At 41.3% G+C, this 23670-nt stretch overlaps 1 protein-coding gene across 6 annotated transcripts in view; it reads left to right on the top strand.

Annotated features, from left to right (window-relative positions):
• The first annotated feature begins 462 nt into the window (after positions 1–462).
• The window catches only part of atxn7l1 (ataxin 7 like 1), a 139021-nt gene continuing 115813 nt past the window's right edge, over positions 463–23670 (top strand). For 4 of the 6 annotated variants that reach the window (XM_033037658.1, XM_033037653.1, XM_033037648.1 and 1 more), the window contains exon 1: positions 463–563. The gene's annotated coding sequence lies outside the window, so the exon portion shown is untranslated. Of the gene's footprint in view, positions 564–21548; positions 21705–23670 lie in introns of those variants that run through there. The other 2 variants (XM_033037655.1, XM_033037650.1) reach the window with 2 other exon arrangements.

The following is a 23670-nucleotide window of genomic DNA, read 5'->3' as shown; positions in this document are numbered from 1 at the left end:
CCCCATCCATGATACTCCCATTTGCCTCCTGTCACATTATCTGAAATGGAAAGATTTATGGTCCTAGACAAAAAAACATTCAGATTCTAATAATTGTAATGAACCAAAAGTTATCTGCGATGATAGAAAGAAAAATCTGATAGATAAGAGACGAGTGTTATGGATGCCAACAATATCAAAATTGCCAACACTGCTTGTGTTAATGGCTCTGTTTCACCTCTGGTAAATGCAAGGTCATTGTTTACTATGTTTTGGTGTCTATTACCCTCTGACCATTCTCTATTGACTTTTAATCTGTCGAATGTGGTTCCACTATATATTTGGTTACCATTGTACATAATAGACACTGAAAGTTCTGCAAAACGTTTTGGATCAGAATGTGTCTTCCACTGTGCATGCTCAGTATTGTTGGAATGTACAGCTCTGCAGCACAATGACACAGATTCTTTCTGTTACAGATATGCACTTGTTTGGCCACTGTCCAGCTCATGATGAATTTTACCTAGTTGTGTGCAGTCACTGCAACCAGGTAGTCAAGCCACAAGCTTTCAATGGGCACTGCGGTAAGCTACAGAATAGTTCAATGCAAATGATCTTTGCAGAGGTGCATCTTGCCAGATGTTCACAGCATAATCAAGTCACTATGTATGATGAGCTGAGTTGAGATTTTGGTCTATTTGAACTGATATCGTTCCCACTTTCTTGCTCATATTGCAACTGTGAACTGAAGGAAAATAATAAAAAATTCTATCTTTGGTCCCAGTCAAACCAAATTATTGTTGCAAAGGAAATTGAATTATATCATCTTTTTATTTGCCCAAAAAGAATAATTCGTCATTTATATATTTTCATTTAGGCTTACTGTAAATGTGAAAGGAAACATTACCCATTAATAACCCATTGACAAGTGTAGTGTAGTTATAAACAATGAATGATGTTTACCTAATTTGAAAAATTCAACATTTTTACCTGGGAGCTTGATTGATTTTAAAGTGTCTTCATGTATAGCTCGTGCTTTGAATAAATAAATGCATTTAGCCTGTTTAAAATAAATAAATAAATAGGTGAGTAAATAGACATCACGAGATTTGCAGCATATTTTCATGCTGATTTGTTCCTTTATGATGTTCTTGAGTCCTTGTTTGTTCTGGTGGGATGTTTGGTGCATTTGATTGTTTATGACTGAACAATTAATCTGATCCTATGTTTGTGTTTGGCACCTTGACCAACTGTTTTTTGGGTGAATTGCTTTGGCCGCTAGATGTCTCACTTTTCAACCAGGCATTTGTGGCTCTGAGCACAATGGGAAAATTAAGTAATGTTCCTCAGTATAACATGTAAAAAAACTTTTTTTTTAGATCATGGAACAGATGCATATCCCTTCTTTGTGTACTGGAGAATTATAAATAATTAATCTTCAAGGATAGGGACCATTCTCGCATATTTCCCAAAACTTCCCAACTGAAATTCATTAGGCCATAAGACAGAAGAGCACCCATCAAGTCCACTCCACCATTTGACCAGGGCTGATCTAATTTTCCCTCTCAATCTCATTCTCTGCCTTCTCCCTGTAACCTTTGGAACCCTTCCTAATCAAGAACTTATCAATCGCCGCTTTAATAATACCCAATGACATGGCCTCCAGTGTCATCAGTTGCAATGAATTCCACAGATTTACTACCCTCTGAGAAATTCCTCCTCATTTCCATTCGAAAGTACATCCTTTTATTCTGAGGCAGAATTATTCCAGTACTAGGCTCTCCCGCAACAGGAAACATCCTCTCCACGTCCACTCTATCTGGGCCTTTTGTTTGTCGGTAGGTTTTAAAGAGATTCGCCCCCTCATCCTTCTAAACGGCAGTAAGTACAGGTCCAGAGCCATCAGATGCTCCTCATACCCAGTCATTCCCAGGATCATTCTCGTAAACTTCCTCTGGAAGTCTGTCCAATGTCATCACATCCTCCCCTAGATATGGGACCCAAAGCTGCTCACAGTATTCCAAATGTGGCCTGACCAATGTCATATAAAGCCTCAGCGTTACATTCTTACTTTTATATTCTAGTTAGAGCTATTTTTTCCTTGCTTTATCTCCCTGGAGTTGTGTAAATGAGACATATCTGTTTGTTCAAAATCGAGCAAGTCATTACATTTTGTTAGAAAATTGTAGCTGTTTTGGTCTTCTATATGGGAAAGTTAATGTGAGATGCATAAAATGAGGCTACTTGCTGCTTAAGTAAATTGAGATCTTTGCACATAACATACAAATGTTTTTTTTTTATCCACTAACTGTCATTTAACAAGCAATCAATTGAATACAATATGGATTATCTGTTCACTGTACTTTATTTGGATCACATCAGTTCGGATCGCGGAAGATGTATTTAATCTTTACTTTGAAGTTCATTCAAAAGATAGAAAATTTAGACTGATCAAACAATCATATTTGCCTAACATGCAGTTGGGTAGGTAAATGTTATGATATCATATCTTGCAAAGGATGTGAAGTATAGAATTCTTATTGCATAGAAGGAGGGTTCAACATCTGTCTCGCTGTTTGATGCTTTTACGTGTTCCTTTTAAAATCTCTGGGAACCTTTTCCTTGCACTCCCTTTAAGCTCACCAAACTGTTCCCTATGCTCCTTTAGTTTAGTTTATTGTCACATGTACCGAGGTACAGTGTGAACCTTTTTTGTTGCATGCTATCCAGTCTTCGGAAAGACTATACATGATTACAATCAAGCCGACAGCAATGTACAGATACAGGATAAAGGGAATAACGTTTAGTGCACAGTAAAGTCTGATTAAATGTAGTCTGAGGGTCTCCAATGAAATAGATGGTGGGTCAGGACAGCTCTCTAGTAGGTGATAGGGTGGTTCAGTTGCTTGATATCAGCTGGGAAGAAACTGTCCCTGAATCTATGCGTTTTCACCCTTTTGTACCTCTTGCCTGATGGGAGAGGGTGTGTTCGGGTTGAGACTTGTCCTTGATTATGTTGGTGGCCTTGAGAAGGCTATGTGAAGTGTAGATGGAGTCAATGGAAGGGAGGTTGGTTTATAGTGTAATAGCAGAAAGGGTAGAATTATCGTCAATACAGCTGTAAAATCCAGGGTGTTACTTCTCTCCCTACTTTCTGTATTCTCAAATCACTTCTTTAGCACTTATTGAATCATGAAATCATTGAAAATTTACCAACATAAAAGAAAGCTGCCTAAGCCAGTTGGGAAAAGTTAATCACGCCTTCTAGCGCTAGGTCCATAGACTTGCAGGTCAGAACTGTTGACTGTGATGAGGGATTTCTAACTCCACCGTGAATTTCAAACCGCCACAACCACATAGTTAGATAAAGCTTTCCTCATTTCCCCGCTAATCCCGCATTCAATTCTTTTACATCTGTGTTCCTTTGTTTTTTTACCTTTCAGCTGAGAGAGAGATAGCTATTTCCTATTTACTCTACCTTGATCTCTTGGTTAAGTCTCTCTGCAGTGTATTCTGTTCTAAAGAAAACAAACCCAGCTTATCTAGTCCTTCCTCCGTTATAATTTTACAGTCATGACGACAGATTGCAAATCTCCTTTGCACCCAGTGCAGTCTTTCCTGTGGTATAGTGGCCAGAACAGTAAGCAGCGCTTGTTCAGTATTTAATCTTTCACACTTTTAACATAACCTCCCTGCCCTTGTTCATAAGTTCATTTATTTTCACATACACCAATTGGTGTAGTGAAATTTACTGGCCTGGTCAGTCATAAAATTATTATTTTTTTTTTACTGAGAGTTTAGAGAGATACAGGGTGGAAACACGCCCTTCCGCCCATTTCAGGTCAGGACACTTCTTCAGAGGAAAGTAGTATTAGATCAAAGAAAAAGGCTTAGGGTCGTGTCAAAAAAAGTATGATTGAAGATTGGGAAGGTTCAGATTTCATCAAAGGAAGGAATCTGAACCTTCCCAATCTTCAATCATACTTTTTTTGACACGACCCTAAGCCTTTTGACACGACCCTAAGCCCAGATTTCATCAAAGGAAGGAATAAGAAAATCATAGGAAAAGGAAGTTATATAATAATTCAGCGGTAAAAATAACAGCCGATGGTTAGAACTTCCACAGATGCATAAAAAGAAACAGATTGGCAAATGTGTGTACCTGACAAGACAAATTATTTTGGGTAATAGGAAATGGCAGAAAAACAGAAGATGCAGAAAACCATCTGGAAATGATGCAGCTCAGCTGGTGAAGGGGGAATAGGGACAATGGGTCAAGAGCAGATGCTACCTCGCTGGCTTTCCACTCTGGTCTGAACCATCTGGATAACGAGCATATTCATCAGGCTGCTGTTCATTGACCACAGCTCGGCGTTCAGCACTATCATCCCCACCAAACTCATCACCATGCTCCAACAACTGTCCCTTTGCAACTGATGCTTGACTTCCTCATCTGCAGATCTTAATCAGTGTGGATTGATAACGTCTCCTCCTCACTGACCATCATCTCAGGTGCACCTCAAGGTTGTGTGCTTGGCTTTGTACTATATTCTCTGTACACCCACGTCCATGTGGCAAAGCACAGCCGCAACACGACCTACAAATTCACTGACGACACCACTGTGCTTGGCTGAATCACCGGATGTAATGAGTGGGATACAGGGGAGAGATAGAACACCTTGCCACAACAACAACCTCTCGCTCAGCGTTAACAAGGCCCAGTAAATAAATGTTGTTCTGAAAGGAGACCATATGCCGGTTTTCATCGGTGGGTCAGTAGCGGAGCAAGGCAGCAGCTGGAAATTCTTGGGTGTTAACACCTGTCCTGGGCGCAGCATATAGATTTAGATTTTAGATTTCAGAGACACAGCGTGGAAACGGGCTCCGGCCCACCGAGTCGATGCCGACCAACAATCACTCCGTACACTAGCATTGTCCTACGCACTAAGGACAATTTACAGAAGCCAATTGACCGACAAACTATCACGTCTTTGGAGTGTGGGAGGAAACCAGAGCACCCGAAAAAAAACGAAACATCCCTTTCCTCTGCGCTACTGGGCCGCAGTGGTGGTCTAATAAACTTGAACATATTTACTGTAGAGAGTACCCTGGTTGCATCATTATCTGGCACGGCTATTCTACAGACGCTTTCCGGAAGTGCTGCTGAGAAGTCGAGGCCGGAACCTCACGGGCCAGTGGTGGAGCCTCGTGAGTCGACAACGCCCGTGGACTACAGCTCCTGGGTCTGCGGAGCCCGTGGCTGGGGCCTGGGTAGGCACCACAGAGGCGCCGGAGAGGCCGTTGCGTCGGCCGTTGATGGCGCCGGCGGACGGACAAGGTCGGGCATGTGGAAGTGAGGACGCCGCTGCCGGGGGAAGGAACAAAAGGAGGACTCGGTGTGGGGGGAACTGCCGTGCAGGAGGGGGAAGGACAATGGGGGACTGGGACCGCCGTGAGGGAGGGGGAAGAACAATGAACAATGGAGGACGTGGTGTGGGGAGGACTGTCGTGAGGAGGGGGAGGGGGGAGAGCAAAGGGGGACCTGGCGTGGAGGTACTTTATTACTTGTAAGCGTCCTTTATGGGTGACTATTTGTATACCTTCGGTTTGCAAGCAAAGAATTTCACCATGACTTGTCACATTTGACAATAAAGTATTCAATTCAAAGCACAGGGATGCAACAGACTTTGGAGAGTGGTGGACTCAGCCTGGTCCATCACAGGCATAGCCCTCCCCTCCATCAGAAGCAACTACATGAGACACTGCCTGAAGAAGGTGCCATCTATTATCAAGGATCCCCACTATCAGGGCCATGTCTTCTTCTCACTGCTATCATTGAAGAGCAGTTACCGAAGCCTGAAATCGCCTACCATCAGGTTCAAGAGCAGCTACTTTACTACAATTGTTAGATTCTTGGACCAACCTGCACAAACCTAATCCCACCACAACAACCTGAACAACACTAAGATAGACAAAAATGCTGGAGAAACTCAACGGGTACTGCACCCGCTGAGTTTCTCCAGTATTTTTGTCTACCTTCAATTTTCCAGCATCTGCAGTTCCTTCTTGAACAACAATAATCCTACCTCAACAACCTACAGAACTCTAATTCCACTGCTTGCATGACTAGGGACTTGTTTTTTCCCGCCCCCTAATTATGTTTTTTAATTAATCTTGTTTTTTTGCTCGGTTGTTTATTTGTTTAGAATTTATGTGTATAATTTATGTCAAATTTGTTCTCGTGTGATTGTCTGAGCCTGCAACGCTGCTACAAGAAGATTTTCATTCTGCCTACATCACACATACTATGACAATAAACTCAACTTAAACATAACATAAATTACATTTAAAAGGTGAGGTTTATAGTTTAGTTTAGTTTTAGTTTAGAGATACAGCGCGGTAACATGCCCTTTGGCTCACTATTCCGCGCCGACCAAAAATCCCCGTACACCAGCTCTATCGTACACACTAGGGACAATTTACAATTTTTACTGAAGCTAATTAACCTACACACATGTACGTCTTTGGATTGTGGGAGGAATGCAGAGCACCCGGAGAAAATTCACATGGCCACGGGGAGAACGTACGAAATTCGTGCAGACAGCACCCGCAGTCAGGATTGAACCCGGATCTTTGGTGCTGTAAGACAGCAACTCTACCGCAAGGCCAATTTTAAATATTGCTTCCAATGAGGCAAGGATCTAATAATAAGCCTTTATTGTCATTGTACTTAGTAATACAACATAATTAGGAGAGCTACTCCTGATCAGTGCAACCAAAACGAGTCCAAACAAGACAAGTCACATCCAATGCATTCAATACCTTATTCTGCACTAGGAGAATATTACACTGTAAATTTAGTAAATACTTTAAAGGATTTTAAAAAAGAGGAAATATTAACTGAGTTTTATAGTGGAATTGATGACAGCATTCTCATGTTGTGTGGATAGTTGAGGAATTTAGAGTTCTAATGGCCCAGGGAAAGAAACTGTTCTTGAGTCTGATTGTCTGGCTTTTGACGCACCTGTATCGCCAACCAGAGGGCAGGAGGTTGAACAGGAACTGTCCAGGATGAGAGGGGTCTTTGATTATTTTCCTGGCTCTACAGAGGCACCTAGAGCTGGAGATGTCAACCAGGGAAGGCAGAGGGCAGCTGACGATTTTCTGGGCAGTTTTGATTACTCTCTGCAGTGCTTTCCTGTCTGCTGCTGAGCAGCCAACATACCACACCGTGATATAATATGCCAGCACACTCTCAATGGTGGAGCGGTAGAAGGTCACTAGCAACTTCTCCTCTAGACTGTTCTTCCTTAGCACTCTCAGGAAGTGCAATCGCTGCTGGGTCTTTTTTACCACCACTGAAGTGTTGGCAGACCAAGAGAGGTCCTCCGCGATGTGCGTTCCCAGGAATCTGAAGGTGGAAACCCTCTCGACACAGTCCCCGTTGATGCAGAGTGGGGCAGGGTCCACTCTGTGCCTTCTGTAGTCGATGACCATTTCCTTTGTTTTGCTGATATTGAGTGCCAGGTAGTTCGCAGAACCACCACTCTGACAGCTTCAGGAGCTCATCTCTGTACGCTGCCTCGTCTCCTCCTGATATGAGTCCGACCACCGTGGTGTCCTCCGCGAATTTAATAATGGAGTTTGTGGAGTGGATGGGAGTGCAATCTTGTAAGTGTACGGAGCCTAGAGGAGTAGACTCGGCACACAGCCCTGTGGAGAACCAATGCTGAGAGTGAGGGTGGGGGAGCAGTGGGGGCCCATTTTGACTGTTTGTGGGCTGTTTTTGATGGATATTGCAGGATACCTAAATTATGAACAAGAACCCAGACTTGTTTGCAGCCGGTTTTGTTTTTCTGTTTGGAAATGTAGCATTTGATTCTGTTGATTTTTGTTTGAAGTTTCCATTAGAGATATTATTGCTGAGACTAATTCATTATTTACATTAGCCATTTTATTCATTAATTTTAATCGTGAAAATTAGTTTACTGAAAGACTTTGTAGTTCCAGCCTGAATTCTCTCAATAGATAATTTATGAAGCATATTTTACCAAAATTATCTACTTATTTCCGTACGTAGTGAATAAGTACAGATGGATGGAATTTACTTATGACAGAAAATAAGCATGTGTTGAGTGAGCAAATAACATGACATGAGAAAATAAGCAGTGAGTATAGGCCCAGTGCCATCAAACCCTCATCATATGTTAACCCACTCATTCTTGTCAACTTCCTCTAGACCCTCTCCAGAGCCAGTACATCCTTCCTCAGAAAAATTGCTCACAATAGTGTATTACTTCAATGAATGCATTTGTTTCCCAACAATGTAAATGTTGTTTGCTCATTCTTCACAAAGATCCACCCGTACTTCTCATCCATCTCCAACTGAGCAGGTCTGACGATGCTTTTGGCAGAGTATAAATATTTAGCAAACTCAAACAAAATAAATACCACTACAACATAGACAATTGGTGGCTGATATATTTTGCTCTCCTTCTATCAAAATTTTATTTGGTATTCATCAATGCACCTGCAAATATGAAAAGTATATTACACAAAATCTCTGGTCGTGGTCATTTTGCCTAGCAAAGGTTTAATAAAGTAACAATGATTGCATCAGTAACTTCTAGAATAATTTTCATTTATATATATCCGTTTGTGTGCGTGCGTGCATATAAATTAAAAAAAATAAAATTATATATAAAGCTAAATTACTTTATATATATATATAAAAGTAATTTAGCTTTAATGGTTTTGACAATACAAACACACAAACACACACACACACACTCACACATATATATAGTCAAAACCATTATAGCTAAATTACTGTACGATCATGGGGGGAAATCATGTCATGTTAGATTAGTACAGCTTTAACAAATGATTAACAAATTTCAGGAATTCAGAAATCTTGTTAAAGTCTATTTTGGGAATAGAGTGATTATTTGGCTCTGATTTATTTTGTAATCTTATTGGATTTTGGGAACAGTCCAAATTGAGTACTGTAGAAGTATTTCTCTTTCAGACAGTTAAGAAGACGACAGATCTTGTTAATTATGCGAGTCCATTTCCTTTCAAATAAAAAAATCATTCATGAGCTCTTAGTTTAGTATTAAACAGTTGTTAGTGTCATCTTTTCTGGGTGATCAGTTTTATTAATAAAGTGGAGAGGCCGTTTGCCATTGATGCGGATGGGTTTCTTTGCCAGAGTTAGCCATATTTTTGGAAAACCATTTGAGAGATTGACTAATACATTTGTGGACGACGAAAATATGATTTAAAATCCTTGGTAAAGAAAATCTCAAAGAGCCCTGTTGTGGTAACTTGTGCCCCTTTGCAGGATCACTTATTACCTGGGCTTAATTGGCACCGTTAGTCCGAACAAAAGGATATGTGCTGTGGAGATTAGAAAATTGTCGTTGGAGTTGTTGTTGTAGAGTGGCCCAGTGGCGCAGGAGTAGAGAGCTGCTGTCTCACAGCGCCAGAGACCCGAGTTTAATCCTGACCTTGGGTGCTGTCTGTATGGAGTTTGCATGTTTTCCCTGTGACTGCGTAGGTTTCCCCCGGATGCTCAGGTATCCTCCCACAACCCAAAGACGTGCAGGTTGGTAGGTTAATTGGCTTCTGTAAATTGTCCCTAGTGTGTTGAATGGAACTAGGGTACGGGGTTATCATTGGTTGGCGCAGACTCGGTGGGCCAAAGGGCCTGTTTCAACACTGTCTCTCGAAACTAAATTAAACAGAACTAAACTAAGTTCGGAAATATTTTTTTTCTCTGCACAGAATTTATCCGATACTGTGCTTTCTTAATGGTTGTGTTTGATTCACTTCATGTCAACGTGTTGTATCGTTACCACGGGCAAACCTGGCTTAATTTAAGAAACATGCAGGTTGTAGATTTATTTTAAGATGCTACAAACCAGTGGTAGATATTCATAATTGTTGTACTTACATGCGATTGGTCTTATTAAATGGTACTAGTTCCAGCATTGATACAGAATTTATTGAATCTTATCCTTATTGGAATTTTTTTGTGTTCTTTAATATTCTTTCTGTAACATGTTAAACTTGAAATAAATCTTGTAAATGTGGTTGATAAACAATAATAGGACTGCAAATCACCAGAATTGTCCAAGAAAAATCTGCAAATTACTGATTAATCTCTCCCATTGCTGCAGCTAACGAGGAGTAAATGATCTGAGAGGTGTTTAGAAAGAAAAATGGCACTGTTTGGAAGATTTTCATTTAATTTAGTTTAGAGATACAGATTTATTAGCTATAGTTGGAGATGGGGGAAAAGGTTTTATTATTGGGTGACTGCAGGTTAAATATGGTGTGACAAAACCACTAGAATAGAACTGTTAGCAGAATGGACTATCTTACATAGTAAATCAGCATTTGTAAAGATAGTCTTGTTTAATATTTCAGACATTCTCATCAGAATCTGGAGAAAATGCATTTTATTTCATTTCACTGTTGAACCAGTATGGCTGCCTCTCCCTAGAATCATAGAAAATAGGTGCAGGAGTACGCCAATCAGCCCTTTTAGCCAGTACCACGTTCCTGATTTCTCCCCATATCCCTTGATTTCATTAGCCCTAAGAGCTATATCTAACTCTTGAAAACATCCAGTGAATTGGCCTCCACTGCCTTATGTGGCAGAGAATTCCACGGATTCACAACTCTCTGGGTGAAAAGGTTTCTCCTCATCTCAGTCGTAAATGGCCTACCCCGTATTCTGAAACTGTGACCCCTGGTTCTGGACTCCCCCAACATGGGGACAATTTTTCCTGCATCTAGCCTGTCTAATCACTTAAGAATTTTATATGTTCCAGTAAGACCCCCTCTCATCCCCTCCTTCCACACCCACACCATTGAGCCATTTATAAAATCTGAAAGTCTGGCCCATGCCATTGATGAGTAAGTATGAAACTCCTCCCACTGCCATGTCCTCAACTCTGGCTAGAATACCCTCGGGAGAGAAAAAGTGGTTGATACATTTTCAAACATGCAATGTTAGTGACTAACAAGACCTCGGGCCTTGCTCTGAAGTAAAATGTGATGCAGCGGGACAATGTCCAGGCCAGTTATCATTCCACAGCATTGCCATCACTCCAACGCACCCTTCCGGGTGCAATGGAATTTTGAGGCAACTGTTTGTTTCTCTTTTGTCAGAACGTTTGCATCCCTTTGCCTTGATAAACTCCAATTACAAGTAAATACAATTTTGTGGACATTTCAATGGAAAGATTTGCTTGTAAATGGTTGTTTCCCATGAAACTAAATGTTTAGCAAGTGTGATTCTAGTTTCAGGAGGGATAGAGAGTAGGATATGCAAATGTGTTTTTTTTTGTTTAGTTTAGAGATACAGCGCGGTAACAAGCCCTTTGACCCACCAGGTCCGCACCGACCAGTGATCCCTGCACATTAACACTATCCTACACACACTAGGGACAATTTACAATTAAACCAAGCCAATTAACCTACAAACCTGAACATCTTTGGATTCTGGCTTAAACCAGAGATGCTGGAGAAATCTCATGCAGGTCACGGGGTGAATGTACAAACGCGGTACAGACAAGCACCGAGGATTGCCCCCGCAATCTCTGGCGCTGTAAGGCAATAGCTCTACTGCAATTACCACCGTGCCGCCATATGCTTGTTTTGCTTGTAATGGTTGCTTTTCTTAAAACTAATTGCTTAGAAAATGTGATTCTGGTTTCATGAAGGATGGAGAGTCTATTGTGAGGAGATTATTACAGCAGGAAACTCAAATGTGTTTTTTTTTTTTGTTTCTCATAGTTCTCACATATTTGAAATGTAAAAAATGTAGGGAAGATATTTGTTATGACGTAATGGTCCAGCAACAAACAAATTCTGGGTGAAGGAAAATGCTTCTTCATACACTGCCAAGCTCACGATATTATAGAATCTTCACACAACCATGTTTAAAAATTAAATGAAATAACCAACAAAACAACTTTATATTATATGGGGACTGATCATTCCCAGTACTGCCTACATAAAATAATTTGAAGCAGAATGGACCAGTTTCTATATTTCATCCATTAAAGGCGCTCTTACAACTCTAATTAGTCCTGATTGAAAGACTTTAAAACAGGCAAAATGGCATAATTCACTTTAAACTTTTGAAGAGGAATATAAAAATTGCATTTTCTCAATTGGTCAAAATTCCTTGGACGTGTTCAAAAGTGCTGAATTCATAGAATTGTGTAGCTAATATGGAAGGAAAGTACTACAGCCGTGTAGTTTTCCAGATGGTTTGCTCTGGTTGAAATTTCCAATTCTCTTTGTGGTGCTTAAAGGCACAAGTCAATGTGGTGTATAAATCAGCTGCTGGATCAGGCCCATTTGAGGGCTATGGTGGAAAGTACATTCTTCTAGCTTGGAATTTATTGTTTATCCAGAAAATCGACTTCTAAATTGTACCAGAATTTATTTGTTCAAGTTGGCTTTTCTTCTTCCTCTGGGAAAAGCTGAATGTGTGGGTTAGGGTTTCAGTGTTATGTTGTTGTGGTTTGTGGTTTTAAAGGCACAGGATATTTACAAAGAATCAAAGGCTTAAGTGATTGTGGAAAAATGCAAGCAGTTTTGCGCAGAACTAAGCATCAAGAGACTTGGGTTGCCTGAGTAAGTGTGCACAAATACTAAATGCACAAAAGTTCTAAGAAGCACACATCAACAATTTTTCAACTTCACTCTAGTTTTGGACTGAAAGTGGAGTCCACTGGTAGAGCAACAACTTCCTGCAATTTCCCAGTAAGAGATCTTCCTCATGGGTTCAGTGCTTCCGTTCATTTTGGCATATCCTGGTGCCTATATCCTCATAAATCTTTAGTGTGATTATATCCTTCCTCTGAGCTAGTTTTGTAACCCAGTTCAATTGTGTAATATGTAGACTTGATCAATGTGTTTCATGAACCATTAGCATCATCCAAACTGGCTTCAACCACTTTCTCATATTTAATGCAAGTTTTGTGGTAAATGCTTTTAAATAGGCCCCCAAGTCCTGATTGGATTTGAATTTTGTTGTTAAAGAGCAGTTTAAATTATATTTTAAATGATTTGATTGTGTGATTTAGAATGTATTAGCCACTGGTGAACCGTTAAGTAGGGTTAGTCTTAGATTGAAAAATTAATGGTATCTGAATTGTAAAAGGTAACCTTGAATTTATCATTGCTCTTTCCAAGAAAGGTGTGTTTCATTTGAATGAGAGTTTTATTTTTGTCGTCTTTATAAAAGAGATGAAGATTGTGCTATGCGTGTGAGCACTAGAAGGTGCTGTTTTTTGTTCATCCATTTGAACCCTTCACGAAGCCTTGTTCAAGGCACAAGAGACGGCAAGTCAAGTTCAAGTTCAAGTGAATTTATTGTCATATGTCCCTGAAAAGGACAATGAAATTCTTGCTTTGCTACAGCACACAGAACATAGTAGGCATTTACTACAAAACAGATAAGTGTGTCCATATACCATAATATAAATATATACACACATGAATAAATAAACTGATAAAGTGCAAATAACAGAAAATGGGTTATTAATAATCAGAGTTTTGTCTGAGCCAGGTTGTGTCCGAGCCTGATGGCTGTGGGGAAGTAGCAATTCCTGAACCTGGTTGTTGCAGTCTTCAGGTTCCTGTACCTTCCACCTGAAGGTAGCAGGGAGATGAGTGTGTGGCCAGGATGGTGGAGGGTCTTTGATGATACTGCCAGCCTTTTTGAGGCAGCGACTGAGATAAATCCCCTCGATGGAAGGAAGGTCAGAGCCGATGATGGAGGTAGGAGTTGATTTGCTCCATGATCAACCTATCAAAGCACTTCACCTCCACCGTCGTTAGTGCCACTGGTCGATAGTCATTGAGGCACGTCACCTTACTCTTCTTGGGCACTGGTATAATTGATGCCCTTTTAAAGCAGGTGGGGACCTCAGACCTCAGAAGTGAGAGGTTGAAAATGTCCGTAAAAACTCCAGCCAGTTGGTCCACACAGGTTTTTAGAACACGACCGGGGATACCATCAGGTCCAGGTGCTTTTCGGGGGTTCACCCCTCTGAAGGATTGCCTGACGTCGGCCTCTGTGACTGAGACTGAAATGCCATCACAGCGAATGGGGGATCGGGGAGGCACATCAGTATTCTCCCTATCAAATCGTGCGTAAAACGCATTGAGCTCGTCAGGGAGTGATGTTTCGCCGACATTCGAGCTGCCTCCTGGTTTCGCCTTGTAGGAGGTGATTGCATTCAGGCCCTGCCACAGCTGCCGAACATCTGTCTCATCCTCCAGTTTGGAGCAGGTCCCTTTTGGCCTTTTTGATGGCCTTACCAAGGTCGTATCTGGACTTCATGGAGGCCACTGTATCATCGGACATGAATGCCCTGTGTCTGGACTTCAGAAGAGTGCGGATCTCAAAGTTCATCCAGGTTTCTGATTGGGAAACACTCGGAAGGTTTTTGTAGGGATGCAGCCCTCCACACATTTCTTTACGAAGTCTGGAATCTTGAGCAAATACACAAACTGCTCTCTTTGAAGAAAGCCTCGACCTGAAATGTCATCTGTCAATTTCCATGCACAGATACAACCTGAAACGTTGAGATCGACAATAGGTGCAGGAGGAGGCCATTCGGCCCTTCGAGCCAGCACCGTCATTCAATGCGATCATGGCTGATCAACCACAATCAGTACACTGTTCCTGCCTTCTCCCATATCCTGCTATCTTTAAGAACCCTATCTAGCTCTCTTGAAAGTATCCAGAAAACCGGCCTCCGCCACCCTCTGAGGCAGAGAGTTCCACAGACTCACAACTCTGTGTGAAAAAGTGTTTCCTCATATCCGTTCTAAATAGCTTACCCCTTATTCTTAAACTGTGGCCCCTGGTTCTGGACTCTCCCACCATCAGGAACATGTTTCCTGCCTCTAACGTGTCCAAACCCTTAATAATCTTATATGTTTCAATAAGATGCCCTCTCATCCTTCTAAATTCCAGAGTATACAAGCCCAGCCGCTCCATTCTCTCAGCATATGACAGTCCTGACATTCCTGGGAATTAACCTTGTGAACCTATGCTGCCCTTCCTCAATAGCAAGAATGTCCTTCCTCAAATTTGGAGACCAAAACTGCACACAATACCCCAGGTGTGGTCTCACGTGGGCCCTGTACAACTGCAGAAGGACCTCTTTGGTCCTATACTCCATCATTTTGCTTTTAGATGAAGTCTTGTTCATAATAGATCATAAGACATTGGAGCAGAATTAGGCCATTCGACCCATCAAATCTCATCCACCATTTGATCATGGCTGATCTATTTTTCCCTCTCCCCATAACCATTGATGCCCTTCCCAATCAATGATTTGATTCAATGATATGTTATTGTTACGTGTACCTAGGTACAATGAAATTCTTTGTCCCTCTCCGTTCATGGTGACCCTCCCGCCAGGACGTTCTCGGCGGCGCGGGATCCCTCCTCGTTCTCGGCGGCCCACCCGTTCGGCTCCGCGGAGCATCCTGGAAGCTTACCGCTGCTGCGCGGCGCATCTTAGGTTCCATGACGGGCAGGCCAGGCATGCCGTTGGGATGGGCCGTGACTTGCCACGATTACAAGAACCTATTAATCACCGCTTTAGCAATACCCAATGTCTTGGCCGCCACAGCCGTCTGGTGTGGTAATGAATTCTACAGATTCACCACCGTCTGGCTAAAGAAACTCCTCCTCATCTCCTGTCTAATGGTACGTCCTTTTATTCTGAGGCTGTGCCCTCTGATCTTAGTGGAAATATCCTCATAGCACCACTCTTTCTCGGCCTCTCGTTGTTCGGTAGGTTTCAATGAGACCCCACTCATCCCTCTAAAAACTCCAGCGATTACAGACCTGGAGCTGTCAAACGCTCCTCGTACCTTAACCCAACCCAATCATCCCCGGGATCATTTTTGCAAACCTCCTCTGGACCCTCTCCAACGCCGGCACATTCGTCCTCAGATATGGGGCCCAAAACTGCTCACCGTATTTCAGATGTGGTCTGACCAACGCCTTATAAAGCCTCAGCATTACATCCTTGCTTTTGGATTCTAGTCCTCTCAAAATGAATGCTATTAATTATTTATGAAATATGACGAGGTCTTGGGCAGAGCATTAACGGAAAAAATAGTGTGTCTCTATGTCATGGAATGGCACATGGGTGCTTTCATTCTCTACACCTTTATTATTAGGGTTTCCATTGGTGGGAACTGCAGTTTGGTCAGGTGGACTCTCGTATAGTCTTACCAACCATTGGCCATTGCTTCGGAAAAAGTGGTTTTCTTCCAGATTGTGCCACCCTTCTCAGATGCGATCACTTACTAAATTTTCGGGAGGTTTGAGTTTTAACATCTAAAATCTAATGCCATGAATTACGTGGAATTATTTGTGCCATCTATTTATTATTTTACAAAATCTGTATTTTCTGGCAGTAATTCTGCACTCTTGACTTCACATACACAGTCATTGTCCTCCTGTAATTATCCTTCATCCCAGTTGAGGTGTCATCATTCATGAGAAAGAGTAATTATAGTGTTACAAATGTTTTAGAACCAATTCCTTTTGGAACACGGATACACGAATTCAAAGTAAAACTGAAACATAAAACTTATTAATAAAGCGTGGGATTAAATTGTTTCAGATATTTCCGAAACGTTACTGTGCATTCTATTCTAAAATAAGCTGTGTCTCTACTCTGTAATTGATAAAGTGGTTCAGTGTGAAGCTTTGCTTTCATTGACTGTATAATGGTTCAGTGCAGGAGAAGGCCATTTGGCCTGTTCAGTATGCAGCAGCTAGTTCAAAGATCTATCTGGTCTCTTCCATTTTTTTCCTCCCTCCTTCCTTTACTTTGTTCTAGTTGCCAAAGATCTTATTACATGTAATCTAGTTGCACAGTGACGCAGCTGGTAGAGCTGATGCCTCACAGCGCTTGAGACTTGGTTTGAACCTGACCTGTGGCACTGACTGTGTGGAGTTTGCACGTTCTCCCTGTGGCCCGGTTTCCTCCCAAATCCCAGTGATGTGCGGGTTTGTAAGTTAATTTAGCCTCTGTAAATTGCCCCCTTGTGAGTAGGGAGTGGATTTGAAAGTGGGATAACATAGAACTCGTGTGAACAGGTGATCGATGGTCAATGTGGACTCGGTGGGCCGGAGGGCCTGTTTCCATGTTGCATCTCTAGACTAAGCTAAACTAAACCTCTTACTGCCTGTGTATCCTAACCAGCATAAATGTCATAACTTAAGCCCTTAACTAACAATCTAAAAATCATCTATATTATTATTATCGCCAGCAGATATCATACTACCTTCCACTCCAATTGCTGATTCATCTACTTTGGAATAAATACAAATAAACTTCATTTCTGGCCAGGCTGGTCCTGACCCAGTTCATTATCAAATATCTGGAGAGAGAACTTGAGTTAATGTTGACCTGAAATGTTAACTCTACAATCTTTACTCTACAGATACTCTCTCCCTGCTGTGCACTTCCAACATTTTCTGCTTCTATTTTAGATTGTCAACAATTGTTGCTTTTCAAATATTCGCATTTATCATTTTTTCTAAATGCAGACACAAGGAACTGCAGTTACTGGTTTATACCAAAGGTAGACACAAAGTGCTGGAGTAACTCAGCAGGTCAGGCAGCATCTCTGGGGAAAAAAAAAAAGATGATATTTCAGGTCAGGACCCATCCTCATTCTCTGCAGGGAGAGATGCTGCCTAACCCGCTGAGTTACTCCAGCACTTTGTGACTACCATTTGTTTCAGTCTGCACAAGGAATCCTAAAAAGGGAGAAAATGCCATGATATAATAATGCATATCATTGCACAGTATGCTTTTTGTCTCAATCTAAATTTTCTTTTTCCCAACTTTGGTTAGTTTCTTGGCTTATGATTGAGTTGAACAAAACTTGCAGTATGTTGTAACTCCTGCAGATGGAGCTCTTGGTAAGAAAAACAGACATTGTGTCACTGTTGTAAAATGTATTGAGAATTTTACTCCCTTCTTTCTTAAATGGATTAAGATTCCGACTGGACTTTAGTCAGGTTGCTGGTTGTAGACCAGGTACCAAGAACCCCGTTCATGCAGCGTGTAGATAAGAAGGGTCTCGACCCGAAACGTCACCCATTCCTTCTCTCCAGAGATGCTGCCTGTCTTGCTGAGTTACTCCAGCTTTTTGTGTCTATCTTTGGTTTAAACCAGCATCTGCAGTTCCGTCCTACAATTGCTTGTGTGTGCAAGAATCGAAGGGAAATCCAGCACAACCGAGACTGTCACAAGCGAAACTGATCTTGTGGAATCTCAGGGTAGAGCAGCAACCATTCAAGAGAAATTGTGCTTTGATCAGCAAATGGTTTGTTGGTGAGGACAGAAACCCCATGACCTCACCAATGGTGAGAGGAACCTTAGGGGCTGCTGTTATATACTGGATGGGCCCAGATATCCTTTCATGCAGCTGCAAAAAAACAAACTGTTGAACAGAGAGGTGAGCATGGAGTAGAATTTGCTCAGTGGGAATTTCAACTATAAATTTCCAGTGAAGCTTCCTTTGCCTTGGCACCTTTTTCTGATGGAAAAACTCCCCCATACAATGTCAACAGCCGTGCAATAAGCAAAGTATAACTGCAGTGAGATTTTAAACTTGGTTTATGTAAAAGAAAACAGTTCTTATTTAATCACAGTACAGCCAGGCTTTATTTACTAACCCTGTTTTCCCTGGAACCGTGCAATATAACGGTCAACGGTACAAAGGTCAATACTCAAAGGTTTCTTTCATTTATTCATATTTCTGACCTCCACAAACATGCATTGTCTGCCATGCCCATGCAGATCAGGTTTGTGGGCACTGTCAGCTTCCTAGCCTTTCGTTCTTTCCAGTTTAGTTTTGTTTATTGTCACGTGTACTGGGGTATTACGATGCTAACCAGCCAGCGGAAAGACAATACATGATTACAATCGAGCCATTCGCTGTGTACAGCTGTAGGAGTAGAGATTTAAAAGTGTAGAGCGATTGTAATATCTGATTGTAAATCTCCTTTGGCTAACATGCAAATAGTCGCCTGGTTTTAGTGCCATCTTGGAAACTTCGGCTACTGATCTCTGCCACATCTCAGATTGCATTAGAGAGGACACTCGCTCTCAAAGACAGAAGATAATCAATTTTCTCTTCAATCCGCAGGAACTGGTAGAGTGCTCTCACATATTTGCTTCTCCAAAGTGCAGGTATTCAACACTCATGATCTTACAGAGAGATCCATGGAAGTGTCCTGCCTGGAATATCTGTAGCCTTGAAGTGTCTCAGTGCCTCCTGCGAGCTCTAGTAATCCAGAGGCAAAAGCCTGCAGATGCTGGAAATCTAAAACAACCATAGATTAAAAAGTTGGAAGTACTTAGCACCTCTGGTAGCATCTGTGGAGAGAGTTAGTGTGTCAGGTCAATTACCTTTTATTACCAAAAGGACTCAGAGTAACTCAGCAGGTCAGGCAGGAGAACATGGATCGGTGACGTTTTGGGTCAGGGCACTTTAGACTATTTTGACCTTTTATTATTGTTCCTCGCTCGTCCATCTAGTTCTCCTCGACAGCCAGGGAGCACTCTTTACACCCTTTCATCCATTCAAAGGCAACACTCCCCTAAAACTGGAGGAATGTTGCTGTATTGTGTATCATGTCCTTTTAAGAACGGACTTTAAATCATGCACCTGCTTCGGTAACTGTCAGCAGCTGCGGGAACTTGCAATGCATCAGCAGCACGCATCATGCTGAAATGCAACAATGCTGTTCTGTGAACCTTGCAATGGAAGATATCGATCTTCTTTCAACAGAATATGTAGTAATGAAGAAAATAAGTAACTTTGAACAGCACTGTGTTGTCTTAACACCATTAAAATACCAAAATGGGATTCCGAGCCCCATATTGCTATGCTGGAATAGGAATATTGTTAGAAATTTTAATTTGGGGTTATGACCACAAACCTAAACAAAGAGAGAAATTGTAGAATTGAATTGTTATTATATAAACCAGTCATATCATATTTCTCATTCAAGTATTTATCCAGTTTGCTTTTCCAGTTTCTACTACCCTTTCAAAGAAGTGTATTCATTGCATAAATAGGTTAGTCCAAATCTTGGTTTTGAATCTTTAGCTAGTTACCTTAAATCTATGCCTGAAGAAGGGTCTCAACCCGAAACGTCACCCATTCCAGCGATGCTACCTGACCCGCTGAGTTACTTCAGCTTTTTGTGTCTATCTTCGTATAAATCAGCATCTGCAGTTCCTTCTTCTGCATTAAATCTATGCCTTCTGATTATCGATCGTGTCGCCATGGGAACTCTTTTCCCATTTTTCCTATTCAAATTCTTCACGATTTTAAACGCCTCGTCAGCTCTTCCTTGTTTATTTCATTCCTGGGAGAATGTTCTAGTCAGATTTTCTAGTCTCGTCATGTCACAGAAGGCCTTGCCCCTTAGAATCATGCTGGTTAAAATCTCTGCTATGCCAATGTCAAAATATTCATGCTCTTGCCCGCAAGGAGCTTGGAACTGAACACGGGTGTATTGTGTGGTAGTTTCCGCATCCCAGGACAATGTATTTGGTAGATTGTGACACTGATTTTGTGCCCATTTGTTCCGAGACAAAGCCTTGTTGTTGTAAATGCAAACTGCTGTTGAACTCCTCTTGAGTTGGTTAAATGCAGTTGAGGTGTTGTCGTTGGCTGCATGAGGGAGAAAAAAATGGGATTTGTGCAAAATATCTTTCAGTAATTGTGTAGGAAGGAAATGCTGATGCTCGTTTACACCAAAGATAGACACAGAGTTGGATTAATTCAGCGGGTCAGGAGAAAATACCCGCTGAGTTGCTCCAGCTTTTTATATCATCCTTCAGTAACTGTTTGAATTGGTCTTCAGGTATGTTTAACCTGAAAGTAATAAATTTCCCAGTTAACATAAATATTTATGTTGATTATAAAGGATTGAATGTTGTATCATGTTTTTTCTCAGTCTGGTGTCCATCTTGGTGACCAGGCCCTATTATATTAAACAGATACTTCATGTAGTTTTGATTAACAGTCTTGTGTCCATTTGATAAAGAAGCCTTAATATAGTAAATAATATGGTGAACAAATGGTATCAGTTGAGACATAACTTAAGTGTATGCTTGGCATGAAGGAGAATGAGTGGAAATATGTAGTAATGAAGAAAGTAAGTAACTTTGAACAGCATCGTAACAATGTACCTACATATAGAAACTGGAAAATATGAACAAAATATTAAGTTATTTTGCATATAAAAAGTCAACTAAATAAACAAGCTGTTCAGAAGTCCGTTTGTAGTGAAGTCTGCGTGTTTGTGTAGAAGCCTTTCAGTGGCAACTGAACACGGTTCTTGTTCTTAGTGCTCGGGTGTTCGGGGCTGAGTAACATTCCCTTTTAAAAACTGTTGAAGTTGCAACATTGAGATGTGCTTCTGCTTCCTTGCTCCAGCCCTGCAGATGGTGCTGTGCTTTCAGATTTTCAACGCGACAAGATAGTTCCAAATGTGCAGAAAATGCTTGACCTAATATACTGCACCATCTGCTGACCTGGAGGGCAGAAATGCTGTTTCTGTTTAACTCTGTCCACAAAGTGTTTCCTATAATCTACACTTCCATTTGTTGTCGCCTGAAAAGGTCGGACGTTTTCATCAGGTATGAATTTCACTCAGGTTGCTGCTTTGTCTGCATCTGCTGGTTGATTCGATTTTTTTTACTAAGGCCGAGTGCAAATGCATTTCTGGTATCTTAAGGAAGACCGGTAGAAACCTCCATTTCACATTTTATTCTTGTCTGTACTGGTACTAGGCCAAACAAATTAATCAGTAAAAATCGCACTGGGTACCCAGAGTTTGCAAATTTGAAACAAATACTCATTTCCGTGTGTGTCTGCCACATATTATCCAACAAAAGTCCGTCCGGATGGCCTGTTTGAAACAACTTGGACCATTCAGGAAGGTTTTTCTTTGCTCGGTATAAACCGACAGCTTTCTACAATGTAATTGTGTTTGTTGTAAGATGATTACAGATGTACCATGAGCAATGCAGCATCAATTTCCAGTTTTACAGGGAATTCCATCTCCTCATGGTGTTATTCATTGGTATGAGGAAAGTTCCAAAACACTTATAATTTGATTTTGGCATTGAAGAACACGTCACACGCCTGACATAATGGGATAACTTAGAATCACAACCTCCTTTTGATGTCCTTTTTGTACCTAGAAAAATCTATTTTTCATGTGGTCATTCCAACTAAAATGATGAAAGCTACATGTGGCAGTGCCAATTTATTCCAGAGGTTTTTTAAAGGATATGTTTAAGCATGAATTGAACATGAAGTCTTTTAACGATAAGTTATTTTTGGTTTAATCATGACAGCCTGTTCAACTTTTAGTACTCGTAGTCCTTTTCCACATGAAAGCTGGTCGAAGTTTCGAAATCTCTTTTCTACAAGTATTTGGTGCTGGAACTACAAGATCTTTCAAGACTGAGATTGATAAATTTCTGTTAATCCAGATCATTAAAGGTTATGGAGCAGAGGTAAAGTAATTGAGTTGAGGTATAAATCTGTCATGAACTAATTGAATGGCAGAGTAAACTTGAGGAGATGAAATGGCATATTTTTATTCCTAATGTTTATGAAAGAAGCTTGTCCCGTGGATTCTCTCCTGGAAATATTCTTTTTTTTTTTTAAATGCTCAGTATTTTTGAAAGTTTGTAATATATGTTGTTGCTTTGGCATATATGTTAATGAGTTGGACCTGGAAGTAAGGGGCATGGTAAACTAGTTTAGTTTGGAATAGGTTTGGTTTAGAGATACAGCAGAAACAGACCCTTTGGCCCACTGAGCCGTGCCGACCAGTGATCGCCCCATACACTAGCACTATCCCATGCACTAGGGACAATTTACAAATTTTAAACTAAGCCAATTATCCTACAGACCTGTACCAGTGGGGGGGGGGGGGGGGGACGGACCAGAGCACCCAGGAAAAACCCACCCGATCACGGGGAGAACGTACAAATTCCTGCAGACAGCACCCGCAGTCCGGATTGAACCCGGGTCTCTGGTGCTGTAAGGCAGCAAATCTACCGCTGTGCCACCATGCCGCCCCTAAGTTTGCTGACGATAGAAAACTGACCGTGCAGGTAAAAGCAAGGAAGAGACTTTTGGATCACAGGAAGGTACAGAGTGTCAAAACACTTGGACAGAAAATGAAAAATGTAATCTAAAGTCATGTAAGGTAGTGAATGTTGCGAAATGGAATATCGAGTAAATGGTAGGGTAGTGGATAATATGGAAGAACATCAGTTCTTGGAGTATGCATCCACAGGTCCTTGATGTTAGAAGGACACATTAATAAGGTGATTAACTTGGCATATGGCATACTTTCTTTTATTAGCCAATGCACTGAATCTAAGGAATGTTGCGCTAGAACTTTAAGTGAGACCTCACAACTGGAGTGGGTTGCCTGAAGTTGCCATCTACATGAGGGACACGTTAAGCAGAAGACACTGTTTTAAACTGGAGAAAGTGCAGCTGGAGTGGCTGCAGGCGATGTTGCCTGGACTAGAAGACTAATAACTGGAAGCTATGATGATAGCTGTAACAAAATAATGTGTG

The sequence above is a fragment of the Amblyraja radiata genome, chromosome 19, assembly GCF_010909765.2.
Source record: "Amblyraja radiata isolate CabotCenter1 chromosome 19, sAmbRad1.1.pri, whole genome shotgun sequence".
Classification (NCBI taxonomy): Eukaryota; Metazoa; Chordata; class Chondrichthyes; order Rajiformes; family Rajidae; genus Amblyraja; species Amblyraja radiata.
Note: the sequence above shows the minus strand (reverse complement) of the source record. Positions and strands in the feature narration are given on the sequence as shown.